Source organism: Meriones unguiculatus, chromosome 5 (assembly GCF_030254825.1).
Source record: "Meriones unguiculatus strain TT.TT164.6M chromosome 5, Bangor_MerUng_6.1, whole genome shotgun sequence".
Taxonomy (NCBI): Eukaryota; Metazoa; Chordata; class Mammalia; order Rodentia; family Muridae; genus Meriones; species Meriones unguiculatus.
In genome coordinates this window covers 110,875,636-110,891,929 of record NC_083353.1, presented here as the reverse complement: position 1 = coordinate 110,891,929, position 16,294 = coordinate 110,875,636, and positions in this window count along the sequence as shown.

Here is a 16,294-nt window from a genome sequence, read left to right as displayed (position 1 = left end):
ATAGTGAGATCCTATTTCTTTATTATGTTTTTATGTGTGTGTACGTACATGTTTGTGCATGAATCTATAGAAGCAAGAAGAGGATGTTGGATCCCTTGGAGCTGGAGGCATTTGCTGGGATCTCAACTCTGGTCCTGGTTGAGCGGCAAGTGTTCTTAACAGCTGAGTCATCTCTGCAGTCTCTGTCTTGGTTAGAGGCTTGCTGGGTTAGTCATGTTGACATGACACAGCCTAGAACAGTGGTTCTTCCTGCTGCTGCATCCCTTTGCTACAGCTCCTCATGTTGTGGTGACCCCCAACCATAAGATTATTCCGTTGTTATGTCATCACTGTAATTTTGCTACTGTTACAAATTGTAATGTAAATATCCGATATGCAAGAGATCTGCATGTGACCCCTGTGAGAGGTCACAATCCACAGGCTGAGAACCACTGGCCCAGAGTCTCTTGAGAGGAACAGACACAGCTGAATTGCCTCCGTCATAGTAGGCATGGCTGATGGCGTGGGGCTGGGTGGTCTGGATTGTTACCTGGTGTAGGCAGACCCGCCCACTGTAGGAGGTACACACCCCTAGCCAAGTCGGTCCTGAACTATGTAAGAAAGCTAGCCTGCCTATGAGCCTGCAGGTAGCCTCTTCTGTGGTTCCTGCTGCACTCCTTTGCCTGTTGAGTCCTTTGATTGGAAGTGATGCTGTATGGAGACAACTCAGACCCCTAAATAAAATGAGTCAACAGAAGATGTGAACGGCTTCTCCAGCAACATAAAAAATCGAATTGAGTCAAATGGATAGTAAAAACCAGGCTTTCAGGGACAGCTCTCAATCACCCAACCTCACAGGAGAGGGTCAGTGAAGTCACATGGCCGGGCTGGGGTAGGGGCTTCTTAAAGGGGAGTTGGTGGTGGGACTTGTGACCTGATGGTGAGATAGTAGAGCTATAACCTTATTTGGTGAGTTCAAGGACGTGAAGACTGGTCTTAGGCCCAGTAGTCACTTATCTGGAACCAGGAGCTGGCTTTGCCCAATATTTTGCACTGGCTTTTGCAACAGCACAGACTTCTGTTCAGAAGAGAAGGGCGGGGACCTCTTGGCCCAGGCCATCTTGCCTTTGTCCCAAAACCTCCAGCCTGACAGGATGTACAGATGGGATTAAATGGAGAGCTGGAAATACTGAAGAAAACCCAAAATGAGCTGATGCTGGGAACAGAAATTCAGTAAGTTGGCATCAAGATGGCTCATCAAGTACTTGTTGTGCAAGCCTGATAGCCTGAATTCCATCCCTAGAGCCCATTCCTGAAAGCTGTCCTGTGACCTCCATGTGTTCTCAGGCATGCACCCGCCCCCATCATGCACACACAACAATAATAAATAGGACAAATGAGTTCAGTTGGGTGCCCGCTGCCAAGCATGATGACCTGAATTTATCTTGGGATCCACAGGGTAAGTCAAGGAAAGAACTGACTCCTGCAAACTATCCTTTGATTTTCACAGGTGTCTTTTTGTTTCAACAAACCATTTTCTTTTTTCATTATTACCTGTGTGTGTCCGTGTGTCTGTGTGTGTAAGAGGAGGATGGAAGAATGTCCTCTGGAGCTGGAGTTACAGGCAGTTGTGAGCTGCTGCATGTGGGTGCTGGGAATCCAACTCAGGTCTTCTTCAAGAACAATATGTGCTCTTTGAACCAGAGTCATCTCTTCATGCTCCCTGCAATGTGTACTCCTGCCAAAGAAATCAAAACAATCAAATTGTTTTTAAATAAACAAATGAGGTAGACCAGCAGGTCCTGAGAGATCAGGAGATCAGAAAATAAAGAAGATAGGAAAGTCTGGAGTCAGGAGGCCTTGCACAAGCTTACTAAGGAAGCTTAGTAAGTCATATAGCATCTTATGTATGGTTCGCATGGGCAAAAATAGGACAGAGTCAGCGGAAATCTATACCATGGGACGGAGTCATGAGGAAGCTAGTCTAAGCCATGTGAACACCATGAACACAGAAGCCTTGGGCCTGATCACTCCAGTTTCTTCAAGAGAAGAAGCCAGGAACCTAGTTCTTAGTTCTTAGGAATTTTAGTGTTTAAGAATCTAAACCTCAACTTTTCTGAGGCCCTGGCCTCAGCCCCAGACCAGACCTTTGTCACAACTGACTGCCCCTAGTGAATTAGCACTCTCTTTGTCCTTTTATCAGAACCTGGTTCCCAACAAGCAAAAATTCAATATGCAAAATAAAAAAAAACTCATTAGAAAGTCTCATTAATAGACGACAGAATAAATAGATCTTTTTTCCTTTCTTTTTTTAACTTTTATTAATAATAAATAGATCTTGAAGACAAAATTTCCACAAGGAATTGGTCCACTTAGTCAAGGACAATATTTTTTTTAAAAATATGAACATACATGGTCTTTGGACACCATAAAAAGAGGAAATCTATGAAGTATGTGCATAGAAGAACTCCATGTCAAAGGCATAGAAAATATTTTCAATACAATTATAGCAAAGAAATTCCAAAATCTAGGGGAAAGAGGCCTAGTGAAGTTAAAAAAAAAAAAAGGCATATATAACACCAAAATAGACAGGACAAAAAAGAAACTCTCCACATCGTATTACAGCTAAAACACTAAATATACAGAACAAAGAAAGAAACACCAAGTCACATATAAAGACAGTCTCACCTCAACTTTAAGTAAAAACCAGAACATGGAAAAATATATATTCAGGTTTGGAAAGACAGTAATTGCCAACCTGGTCAGTATTGTTAGGGAACATTCCGTGAAGCTCCTAAACTGGACCACCCAATGGGTAGAAAGAAAAGTTTGTTTGGGGAACAAACTGCCAATCTGTCTCCAAGAAGAGAGGACAGCAGCTCTGCAGAAAAGCAGAGACTTTATATGATAGCAGGGTGGAGGTGTTTGAGCTGATACAGGCTGTTGGATTAATTAATCAGGAACTAGCTCCCTTGCTCAAGGTATTTGGGGGGCAGATAAGGGAGGTACTGGTTTTCCTTATGAATCCCTTTCCTGGTGAACAGAAACCTTCCTTGCAAGATTCTTGAGGAATGATGAGCTTCTGTTTACCCAATAACTCTGTTAATTCAGAGTCCTTCTGTTTATGACATGGACACCAGCACTGCCAGTTTTGGGGCCTGCTTTGAACTTAACAAGTATACTTGTTAACAGGAAAACTATCTGTTTTGATTGATGGAAAAACAACATCATTTAATAAAAGCAGGCTAAGAGAATTATGGTCAGTAAACCAGATCTGAAGAGGATACTGGAAGAGAGTCTTTGGACTGAAGAGAATGAGGAGCACATGAAAGAGGTTTTAGATGTTACAATGAGAGCTAAACAAATAAGAATTAGAAAAACACCCAGCTGGGCAGGGTGGTATACATCTTTAATCCTAGCATTCAGAAAGCAGAGGCAGGCAGATCTGAGTTCAAGGCCAGCCTGTTCTACAAAGTGAGTCCAGGACAACTAAGGCCACACAGAGAAAACCCTGTCTCAAAAAAACAAAAGACAAACAAACAAAAAACAAAACAACAACAAAAAACCCTAAACACTAGAAAAAATAAAGTGACATTAATTAATATATACCATCCAGTAATACTTCTGAATATTAATGGTTTCCAATCATAAGACACCAATTAGCAAACTGGATTTAAAAGCAGGATCTGTACATTTGCTGCCTCCAAGAGACACAAAGACATCTCACCATCAAAGGTAGATCCTGCCTTAGGATAAAAGGTTGGAAAAGGTATCACTAGCAATCAAACTAGGAAACAAGCAGGCATCGCTAGTCTTATAGCTGACAAAACAAAACCACAAAATCTTTACAGCAAAACTGTACTGGAGAGATAAAGGTCACTTCACACTGATTAAAGGAAAAAGCTCTCAAGAGGACATTACAATTCTAAACATATGTGCAGAAAATATACAGGGGCCTTAAAAGCAAAAACAGTTTGGAATACACCTAACCAAGGAAATAAAAGTTTTTTGATTTTTAAATGAAAGCATTTTTTTCTTTTAGTATCCACTGATAAGGTGTTCATCCTGTAAACAAATTCTCACCTGTGCTTCAGTCAACAACTCTAATGAACCTTACACACACAATAATAATAATAATAATAATAATAATAATAATAAATCTAAAATGTTGATGTAATACTGTCAACAGTTAGGTTGGTCCCCCATTGATCCCCAAACCTTACAGCATCCCAAGCAATGTCACTCAATTTATCATAGTTTAAAAGAATTTAAGAAATCAGAAGCAGAGCATGGAGAGATGGCTCAGGGGTTAAGAGCACTGGCTGTTCTTCCAAGGTCCTGAGTTCAATTCCGAGCAACCACATGGTGGCTCATCTATAGTGAGATCTAGTGCCCTCTTCTGCAGGCACATGCGCAGGCAGAACACTGCATAAATAATAAATAAATATTTAAAAAGAAAGAAAGGAAGGAAGGAAGGAAGGAAAGAAGGAAGAAAAAGAAAAAGAAAAAGAAAAAAAGAAAGAAAAAGAAGCAGCCAGACAGTGGTGGCACACCCCTTTAATCCCAGCACTCAGGAGGTAGAGGCAGGCAGATCTCATGAGTTCGAAGCCAGGCTGGTCTACAAAGTGAGTCCAGGACAACCAGGGCTCTGTCACACAGAGAAACCCCGACTCAAGAAACCAAAAACCAAAAGAACAACAACAACAACAAATCCACACCAACAAGAGGCCAGAATCAAAAATGGAGAAACTTTACTTGAAACTGCCAGAAGGCAAGGCAGTGATCAATTGAAAGGGCAGGGCCCGCTGGACTACCGGACTACCCACATCCAGAAACATGGAGCCATGTGCAGTGTGTGGGTGGAATGGCCAAGCCAGGAAGAAGCTTTTACGACAAGGAGCCCTGTGCGCTGTCACTCCAGAGTCTGTTGGCACAATCATTTTTATTGTTGTTGGTGGTGGTAGTTTTTGTTTTGCTTTGTTTGTTTGTTTTTCGAGACAGGGTTTCTCTGTGTAGCCCTGGCTGTCCTAGACTCACTCTGTAGACAAGGCTGGCCTCAAACTCACAGAGATCCACATGCCTCTGCCTCCCTGAGTGCTGGGACTACAGGCATGCACCATCTTGCCCACCTTGTTGGCACAATCTTAATAGGGTGGAGGGTGCTTGTGGACAGGCAACAGGCGATAGGATTAGTGGATATTTGCATAAACATCCATATTTTTTTTAAATTATTACACATAGTAGCATATGTATGCATGCATGTCTGGGTACATATGCCATTTTGTGTGCATGGAGGTCAGAGGGCAGCTTGCTTTGCTTTTTTTTTTTACCATGTGGATTAGAGATCCGATTTAGGTTATCAGGCTTGGTGACAAGTGTCTTTATCAACTGAGGCATCTCCCTGGCTGAAAAACTGGGGTCTTTAGACACGCTTTGCAAAAAGTAGCTCTGCTTCCTTTATGTAGAAATTTTATGAGTAATAATTATTGTGTCTAAATAGGAATACTTCCCTATTACTACTAACCCAGAGGTACGTAAATTTGCCCTTCAAGCATTACTAATTGAACCTGTTAAGTGGAAACCAGTAAGCTCGCCCAGGCCTCCAGAAGCTGGGCAGTCAGTGTCCTGTGTCCATAGTCACAGCTCTGCAGAAGGCTGAGGTGGCAAGAAGTGCTGGAGCTCAGGAGTTTGAGGTCAAGAAGGGTAACAGTGAGGCAATCTTAAAAAAAAAAAAAAAAAAAGGAAGGGAGGGAGACCAGAAGCATGGAGGAGAGGAGTAAGGAGTAGGGGCGGTACCAGGAGAGGAAGAAGGGGATGAGCAGGAGGAGGAGAATTCTTTCTCGGGGAACTCGTAACTGTGCATCTCTGTGAACTCCAGAAGCAACTCGGTACTGAAATAGCAACTAAAATATCCCTGCTCAGGCATTTACTATGTTTCTGTGAGACGTAACTAAAGGTTAGTCCATAACTAAAGGACACAAAATGAACTTAAGATCTAAAATCCCCTCAGTGTATTGCCCAGCTGGTAGAATGCTTACCTAAAAGGTTTGAAGCCCTGGGTTGGAGCTTGAGAATTACATAAATGGTAATCCTAGTATTCTGGTCATGGGTGGAGGCAGGAGGATTAGTGATTCAAGGTCACCCTTGGCTACATAACAAGTTGGAGGTCGGCTCAGACAGAAAAAAAAAAAAAGTGGTCATACATGTTCTGATTGTTTTTTTTTTGTCAATTTGGTATAAACCTTGAGGAAGAGGAGCCTCGACTGAGAAAATCGTCTCCATCAGATTGGCCTGTAGGCAAGTCTGCAGGCATTTCCTGGATAAATGGTTGGGGGGGGGGCTAGCCCACTGTGGATGCTGCTACTCCTGGGACCGTGGTTCTGGATTGTATTTTTAAAAAGCAGATTGAGAAGCCACGAGGAGCGAGCCAGTATGCAGCGCCCCTCTACAGCCTCTTAGTCAGTTCCTGACTCCAGGCTCCTCCTCTGACTTCTTTTGATGTAGACTGTGATGTGCAAATACAAGCTGAAATAAACTCAAAAGCTCTTCGGGATCATGTGGTTTTATCTCAGCAACAGAAGACAACCTGGATGCTTGCAACACCAGATACGGAGTTGCTATAGCAAGATAGAGAGGGACTAAATCTACGCAGCCCCTGATGTGGACGCTGAGACTCAAGCTCTGGCCCTCTGATGCGGTAGCAAGCACTCTCATCCCCTGGGACATCTTTCTACCTCCATACACTTACTTTGAGATGGGATTTCATGTAGCCCAAGATGGTCTGAGTCTCCTGATCCTCTGCTTGCACCTCAGAAGTACTGATGTTAAAAATAGTGTACCACCACGTCTAGTGAGACTGCATATGCTTTTTAACTTTATTTTATGTGCATTAGTGTGAAGGTGTAGGATCCCTTGGAATTACAGACAGCTGTGAGCTGCCATGTGGGTGCTGGGAATTGAACCCGGGTCCTTTGGAAGAGCAGACAGTGTTCTTAACCACTGAGCCATCTCTCCAGCCCCCTGCATATGCTTTGGATGGAAAAGGATGGTGCTTGGTTATCAGAGAACGGGCAGTAATGTTATAACCTATTTTGGTTTTTGTCTGCTGTTCATGGATCATCACTCTCTCCCTGAGGCAGATTGTAAGTGTTCTAATTTTGTCCCACCATACCTGGGACCATACATAGTCTGGCTAGGTGTGGCGGTACATGCCTGAATTCCAACGCGTGGGAGCCTGAGGGAAAAAAAGGCACCGACTGACTTTGAATTCAGTCTAAGCTACACCGTGAGAGAACTCATGGTGAGAGAGGCAGAGAGAGGGAGAGCTGGTTCTCTGACCTCTTTTGACCCTAATAGTAAGTCAAAAATCCTTATTCCGAACAGGTCTTTCCTTTACCTCTGAGAAAAGAAAGCTACACAAAGAAACCAAGAATCTGAACAGACTGGACTTGGCCGACTTTCTCCATCAGTCCAGGGGCAGTTGTGCTTTTGTAGCGGTGTTCAAACCAACCAAAATGGTAAGATTTAGAGGTTACAGATAGCTGAACACATAGAGGCTAGAGGAGGCTAATGCAAACTCACTCACAGGCCAGAAGGTACCGTGGGAAGGACCCCAGCCCTAGGGCGATGAAAGTCCGACTCGGGACCCTTCCAATTTTAGACTGGGGAAGATGTAGTCACGTTTGTAGATTGAAATTAAAAGGCCAGAGGGAGGAATTTCAAGATGGAAGAATAGGAGGAACTGTTGAAAAGAAAGATTCTGGAGCCGGGGCTGGGAGGAGCGCACACCTTTAGTCCCGGCGTTTGGGAGTCAGAGACTGATCTCTGAGTTTGAGACCAGCGTGGTTTACTATGTGAGCTCCAAAACAGCTAAGTCTACACAAAGAGACCCTGTTTCAATGGGGGGAAGAAAAAAGGATACTGGAACAAATGAGATCTATTGCTGATTGAGACAGTGAGAGTAGCCAGACAGGGTAGCACACACCTGTAATCCCTGAACTCAGGAGGCAGAGGCAGGAGGACCTCTGTGAGTTCGAGGCCAGTCTGGTTCTACAAAGGGAGTCCAGGACAGCCAGGGCTACACAGAGAAACCCTGCCTTGAAAAATCAAAAGAGAGATTGGGGTGGGGTGGGGGGACCAGGAATCTAAAGGGATCAATGCCGTAGAATCAAGGCTGTCTACAGGAGATATCACAGAGGGCTTGGGAAGACTGAATGTTTGGATGGTTTGGATCTCTCTCTCTGCTTTTCTTGGTTCTGGGAATGAGAAACAGGCGAGACAAGTGTTCTGCTGCTGAGCCCCACCCCCAGGATCAGGATTTATTGAGATGAACTGGTAGCCAGTGAAATCTGACTGGGACTGCCGCAAGTCAAAGCCGGCTTCATCTGCCCCACTGATTTCCTGAGTAGGGAGGGCACAGAGCCAAAATGGGTCCACACTAGGCAAGAGGCGGGGGGGGGGGGGGGCCCAGGAAAAAAGGATAGAACTGGAGGGAGGAGTTGGCTGCCATTTGAAAGGAGGCCCTGCAACAAAAATGTTTTTAAAAGAGTGTTAAATCCTCATATTAAAACATTGTTTTATGGGCAAAAACTGAGAAAATTTCCACTTCTGGGCTGGGCTGGTGGCTTAGTTTCAAATTAGCCCCATACACAGCAATTGTGGATACACTCTGGACTTCGGGAGCCATTGCTTAATCGCCTGATATCTGAGCGACATCACAGCAGAGCCACAGGATTGTAGCTACGCTGCCCCTCGCTTTGGAGATGGTACATATGTGTCTTGGGGATGACCAGGCCCTGAAAAGCCCGTGCAGGAGTGTATGGAGTAAGACTGGGCTTAGAAACACAATGGTCCTGCCTCAGTGGCCCTCAGGGAGCTTGGCCTTCAAGTGGCATCTGTGATTGTTTCTATTTGCTGACAGTCTTGGCATCTTGTCTCTCTTTTTCACCTTGGCTGGCATAGTCTCTCTCTCTCTGTCTCTCTGTCTCTCTCTTGCTCTCTCTCTCTCTCTCTAACTGTTCCAGATGTTCTTTTGCATAAGGTCCTGAATTCAATCCCCAGCACTCGGGGGGGAGGGGGGAGTGCTGCTGGAGCTGTGTGGTGAGGTATAGCTCAGGGTGCAGCGCTTGCCTAGCATCCAGAAGAAACACACACACACAAGCATATCCAAACATACACACACACACACACACACACACACACACACACCATATCCAAACACACACACACACACACACACATACACACAGAGCATATCCAAACACAAATTGTATTTTATCCACAGACACATACCCCTACACAAGTTGTGTTTTATTCATGTATTAATAGACCCAATTAAAACTAGATACTAGGTTGTTATGATTTCATATTGACGACTAATGACTAAATATGTTTTTTTTGTTTGTTTGTTTGGCTAAATATATATTTTCTTAAGCTTGATAATTTACACATTTGTCTCTATGGTTTTTGTTTATGTTTGTTTGCTTTTTGAGACAGTGTAGCCCTTAGGAGGTCGAGGCAGTCGGGTAGGGTGGGTGGTGCACGCCTGAGATCCTAGCACTCTGGGAGGCAGATCTCTGTGAGTTCGAAGCCAGCCTGGTCTACAAAGTGAGTCCAGTACAGCGAAGGCATCTTACTGTTTCCCTAGGAATGAAATGGGAGCCCCTACCTCTGGTGGGAAATTTTGTCTCACTCTTTCCCCTCCCAATCTTGACAAGGCTTCAGTGGGATTTAGTGCCTGCAGAGGGCGTAGGGAGTCCGAGAGCAACGTTCTCTAACTTTCCCTCTCCGGGGCCAAACTAAACTCCAGAAACCCACATACAGTGGGGATTTTTGTTTTCTTTCTTCCATCCCCAGTCCGGGTGGCGGCGGGGCTCAAAGGGCAGTCTGTTCTGGGGAGAGGCCGGCGTCTGCCTCTCTCCCCAACCAGCCCTGATCAAATCCCAAGCAGCCGGTCCTTAGATAAGGCGGCTGAGAAACCCTAAACCAGCAGCTCCGCCTTGCATCGGTGCCCAGCATCGCGGTCTGGAAATGGAGACCAGCAGCTGAGATGCTGCAGTGATTGCGTCTTAAGCGGCGACTGGGTTCTCTTACCGGGTTTACAGCCTGCACCAGCGGACCTAGACAAAGAAGGTTTTCAGAAAGTCTGTCCGGGGCTTGAGCGCTGGTGCAGTTCTGTGGCACTCGGCGCATGTCCTGGGTTTTAGGACCATTGTTTCCCCGGCAAAGCAGGAGGTAGGTTCACGTAGCAGTGAGGGGGCCGTTTGTCCAAGGTGCCCGCAGTGATCCTGGCAGGTGAATAGGTGCAACTGTGTTTGAGGCACAAGGTGCAAGTCAGTAAAAGAAAGGCAGAAGTGTGCTATGGTGTGATCCTTCTTTTTTCTCTCTCTCTCCCTCTCTCTTTCTTCCTCTTCCTCCTCCTCCTCTTCTTCTTTTTCCATTATGAAGTTTGAGTCCAGAGCTTTGACCCTGTTAGGCAAGTGATCAGCTACCGAGCTACAGTTTCAGTCCGGACCATTTCTGTTTTACTAGGAGAAGAAATCCTCAGATGGGTGGACTGTGGAAGAGAAAGGGGCTCACATAACCGAGATTAAGCATAGTTTCTATTATCACCGAGTGTCTATTGATGGCAGGCAGAGGTGGCACACGCCTTTAATCCTAGCACTGGAGAGGCAGGTGGATCTGAGTTTGAGACCAGCCTGATCTACAGAGCAAGGTCCAGGATAGCCAGGGCTGTTTGGAGAAACATTTAAAAAAAAAAAAAGTTATGGAATGATTTCTCCACTGGATGCTACAGAGCATGCAGATCATAGGAAGCAGAAAACATGGTCAGAAGGCAGGCATGGTGGCTCATGCCCACAACCTCAGCATTTGGAAAGCTGAGGCAGGAGGATCGATAGAGTTACACAGTGATTTCCAGGCCACCTGGGGCTAAGAGAAAGACGTCTCAAACAAAACAAGAACAAACAAAAGATATGCTCTGGCCCCTCTTGGTGTCCAATACCTTTAATCCCAGCACTCAGGGAGGCAGAGGTGGGTGGATCTCTGAGTGTGAGGCCAGCCTGATCTACAGAGCAAGTTCCTCTGTCTCCAAAACAAAACAGAAACCCCAAAAGAATAGAGATAGGAAACAGCAGAAGCCCAGTGCTCTACAGCCTAATTCTGAGCATGCCAGGAACATCCTCAGAGATGCAGAAGGTGGTGCCAGAGAGCTGAAGTGTGCCGAAGAGCTGCTTCTGGGTCCTTAGTCTGTGCAGCTCCCTCAAGGGGATTGCAAACACACGTGTGTGTGTGTGTGTGTGTGTGTGTGTGTGTGTGTGTGTGTGCAGATTTACAAGAACCACACCTGTGAAATACGTCCTCACAGGAAAAGAAGAAAGCGCCAAGTCATTGTCCTCACTGATGACCGGTGACTGTTGTAAAGAAATGGTGAACCACAGAGCTAGGACACATGACGTGGTATGGGGCAAGGATCTGCTTGGAGTAATGAGTTACACACCTTAGTTTCAGCTTTAAGATTGCCTACCATTATCTCTAGTATCAGACCGCAGGATGCTAACAGAAGAGTGTCTTTCTGGAGAAAGGTAAGAGAGTGTCTTTTAGGGTTTTGAACTCCCACCATCTCCCATCCCGGACACACACACCCCAGGAAGAAGCCCAGGGCTTCAAGGCTGCTAGGTAAGTACTCACAGCTGGACATCACCTGTAGTTCCTGAGTGGGGTTTAGTGACAGAGAAACAAGTAGAGCTTCAGGGAAGTTCATTTGACTCATGAGTCAGCATCAACTAAACAGAAATCAGGAGTTTTTCTGCCCTCAGTTATAAGATGCAGTTTCAACTGGAGTAAAAATAAAATTCAAATTAAAAATAAAGAGAAATCAAAATGAGCCCGGAGTGGTGGCTCACACCTGTGATCCCAGCACTCAGGGAGGCAGAGGCAGGTGGATCTCAGTGAGTTCCAGGATAGCTTGGTCACCAAGGTGAGTCCAGGACAGCCAAGGCTACACAGAGAAACCCTGTCTCAAAAAACAAACAAACAAGACTTTTCTGCTGGCTAAGAGTGTAGCTCAGGGGTAAAGCTGCTTGCTATGAATGACCTAAAGAATTCATTTTAATACCCAGCCCTAAAAAGATAAGGGGAAGGGGAAATAAGAGGGGGAGGGAAAGGAGGATGAGAAGAAGGAAGAAGAGCGCTTTTTCCCTATATTCGTTGCTATAGGCTTCCTAGCAACGAAGCAAACTTCGGTGGAAGAAAGTAATTGATACTATCCTATTGAAAAGCCTGAACAAATACGACTGTATTTTCTTTCCCCCTCAATAAATGTCTTGGGAATCCCTGGAGAATCCCTTGCACTGAAGGAAGGCAGAAAGACTTGTAGTAATGATTTGGAGGCAGAAGCTAGGATCTAGCTCAGTGGATAGAATGCTCTCCTAGCATGCACGAAGATCCCAAGCAGCCCATAAACCAGCCTTGGTGGCACACTCGGGTCGAACTTGGTCAGCTAGAAGAGAAAATGTTGGCATGTAGCTCAGTGGTAAAATATTTGTCATATGTGAGGCTCTAAGTCTGGTTAATAGTCAACAACAGATAAGCCTGCCGGCGACACAGACCTATAATCCTAACCCTCGAGAGACTGAGGCCAGCAGGGAGATCTTGAGCCAGCCTGTTTGTTGCCCATTTCAAAATACGAAGCACAAACTGGGCACAGTGGCGCACACACCTGTAATCCCAGCACTTGGGAGGTCAAGGTCATCCTCCCGTATAGAAGGAGTTTGGGGACAGCTTGGGCTACATAAAATCCTGTCTGAAAAATAATGGGTGCGTAGAGTGCACTCCCACTTTGAACTGGAAAGGGAAGTATGTTCCTGCAGTGGATTGCCCGGTGGAAAACATCAAAGCACATACTTTTGCCCTGGGGGTACCTGCTTACTGTTTCCTGAATACTGTGCTGAAAACTGGGGCAGGGGTCATGAGAAAGTCATGATCTTAGCGAATTGCTGAGGACTGTCTCTAGCCCATAAACTTTATTTTGTCCTGAGCATATAACATTGTTGCTTCTTCTTCTTCTTCTTCTTCTTCTTCTTCTTCTTCTTCTTCTTCATTGTCCTCCTCCTCCTCTTTTTCTTTTGGTAGCTTCCTTTGTCTGTTTTCTTTTCTTTCTTTATATGGATTTATCTATCTATCTATCTATCTATCTATTTATTATTTTTATTTTTATTTATTTATTTTTGAGACAGGGTCTCCCTATTTAGTCTCGGTTGGCTTGTAGCTCACTAAGTAGACTAGGCTGGCTTCGAACTCACAGAGATCTGCCTGCCTCTGTCTCCTTATTGCTGGGATTAAAAGCTTAACTGTCATCATGCTCAAAATCCTTTTACTCTTTATGGCTTAATCTTGCGCTTTATTTTTAGTGTTGGGGATTGAATTGCAGGTCCTATGGCCTATATATGCTAAGCAAATCCTCTATCTTCAGTTCTTTTCTTCATTTAATAAAAATTGAGATAGGGTCTTGCTAAGTTTGCTTTGTCTGCCTTTGAACTCAGCCTGTAGCCCAGACAGGCCTTGAACTTGAGATTCTTCTACTTTAGCCTCTTTATCATCTGGGATTACTAACTGGGATTACCCTCAGACCTGTGAGCCTTGCTCATATTCTTCCACAGAGATGGTAATTATTCATCACTCTTCCTGTCTCGTAGGCAGTACTGTGTAAGGTCACAGGCACAGGGCTTCGGCAGAGTTCCTGCTGTTTAGTTCATCACCCAGAGGGAAGGATCTGACCATGCTGGAAAGTGAGAGAAGGAGTGAAGTAAGGAGAAAGTAAGTGAAGGAGGTTCAATCCTCCTGGTGTGGCAATGTGTGCCTACAGTGCCAGTTAGTGGGGAGGCTAGGCAGGAGGGTTTTTTTTTTTGTTGTTGTTGTTGTTGTTTTAATATTATGCCTGCATGTATGCCTACAGGCCAGAAGAGGGCAGTAGATATCATTATAGATGGTTGCGAGCCGCCATGTGGTTGCTGGGAATTGAACTCGGGATCTTTGGAACGGCAGACAGTGCTCTTAACCTCGGAGCCAACCCTTCAGCCCCAGGAGGATCATTTGAGCCCAGGAATTGAGAGAGTAGCCTGGGCGACACATTGTGTCCCTGTTGCAAACGGCAACAGCGCGATAAAAGCAATTAATTCAGTAAGCGTTTCTAACTGCTCCTGGGAATGACCCTGTAGAAGCGAACCGTAGATAATGGACTCAGGGGAACACGAATGGAAAGAAAGAGGTCCTCACCAAAGAACAGACAGGTGGCAGTAATGAGGGAGGGGAGGGCAAGCATGGGAAGCAGAACATGCTTGAACGAGTTGCAGATGTGTTGGAAGAGAGCTCAGCGTTTCCAAGGTGAATTTGTTTCTCCAGGGGAACTTCCAGGAAAGCAGCACATGCAAAGGAGGAAAAAGACACTGGATCTCAGGGCTTGGGATACAGCTCAGTGTAAAGCATTTGCAAGGTCCTTGGTTCTGTGCCCAGAACTACAAAAAAGAAATGTGCGCAGGACCGGAAGTCAGGGCTCCTGAGTCTCATGTATGATATATACGGGGCAGGGAATGTAACTCAGTTTGACTAGCATCACAGGCCCTGAGTTTGAGCCTCATTTCTAGTACCAGAAAAGAAAAAAAAAAAATCTTGCTTAAGACTCATGAATTGGGCTGGAGAGATAGCTCAGAGGTTAAGAGCACTGGCTGTTTTTCTGAAGGTCCTAAGTTCAATTCTCAGCAATAACATAGTGGCTTATAACCATCTATAGTGAGATCTGGTGCCCTCTTCTGGCACACATGCAGGCAGAATGCTGTTTAAATAATAAATAAATCTTTTTGGAAAAAAAAAAGAGAGAGAGAGACTCATGAATTACATATACAACATTTAGTATTTAATATATCTGAGCCCATTTTTTTTAACCTGTAAAATTAATTGGTTGAAACCTATTGCTTCTATATAAATGATTTGTATGCGATAAGAGAAAAAAAATAAAGCTTTGCCAAAATGGATAGGACTCTAGCATTGTTACTTACTTATTACTTGCTTAGTTTGTTTTGGGTGATGGGGGTTTGAGACAACCTCTTGTTATATAGCCCAAGCTGGCCTCAAATTCACTAGGTAGCCTAGGATGACCTTAAATTTCTGATTCTCCTACCTCCACTCCTGGAGTGCTGGAATTGCAGGTTAGTTTTGTGTAGTGCTGGGGACTGAACCTAGGGCTTTCTGAATGCTAAGTCAGCACTCCACTAACTGACCTACATCCCTAGCCTGGAGAGATGGCTCTGCGATTAAGAGTACCGGTTGGTCTTCCGGGGGACCTCAGTTCTATTCCCAGCATCCACAACCATCTGTAAGTCCGGATTGCCCTCTTCCGACCTCTGAGGTACACACATGGCGTGCATACACGTAGGCAAAATGCTCATAGACATAACGTAAGATAAGCCTAAAAGATATATGTTAGGGGTTTTGGTCTGGTGCACTGTGTATTTAGATGCTGGTTTCTGTGCCCCGAGATCTGGTTACAATCTGGACCTAGATATTGTAGTCATCATTGATAAATGTTGTGTAAACACTTTCCCCCAATTATCTCTGATTGGTTAATAAAAAAGCTGGACAGCCAATGACTGGGCAGAGAGAACAGGGAGGCTGGACTTTTGTTCCCAGTCTTGGGGTCTCAGGGAGGGACTACAAGGGAGAGGAAGGAGGTAGCCGTGAAGACTGACCTGATGGAGCAGAAGCAGCCCGGGCAGGACCAATATGGCAGGTAATTTGGGGCATGTGACTGGGAAGTAGCCAGATAGCACAGAGGGCCAGAACAGATGAATATCTGCCCAATTCTAGTGCTTTAAAGTTTGTTGAATAAATCTAATAGGTCTCTGTCTCATTATTTAGGAGCTAGAGTAGGTGATTAGAAAAGGCCCCACAAATTATAAGATACTTTTACAGATATATGTTTTAAGATAATTGTTCTGTATAGAGCATCACTTCCACCACTTCCACCCTGCCTATGTTTGCCTAGGCTAGTGGGCATCCTTCTCTTCCTTTTTAAAAGCATTAATTTTTTCAGAGTTTAGCATACCAAGTGACGAGTTTTCCTGTGGTAGATTACACACACACACACTCTTTATTATGTTTGTTCTTGTTCAGCCCTCTTCCACATGAACTTTCCCCATCATTTCTTGCCCCCCTGTTACTGATCCTCTTCCTCCCCCTAGTTTCCTTCTGTTTTTATGTAATATGTATACCATCACCCTCTCTTTTTCCTCTTCCTCTTGCCTTAAGGATTGTTTTTTTT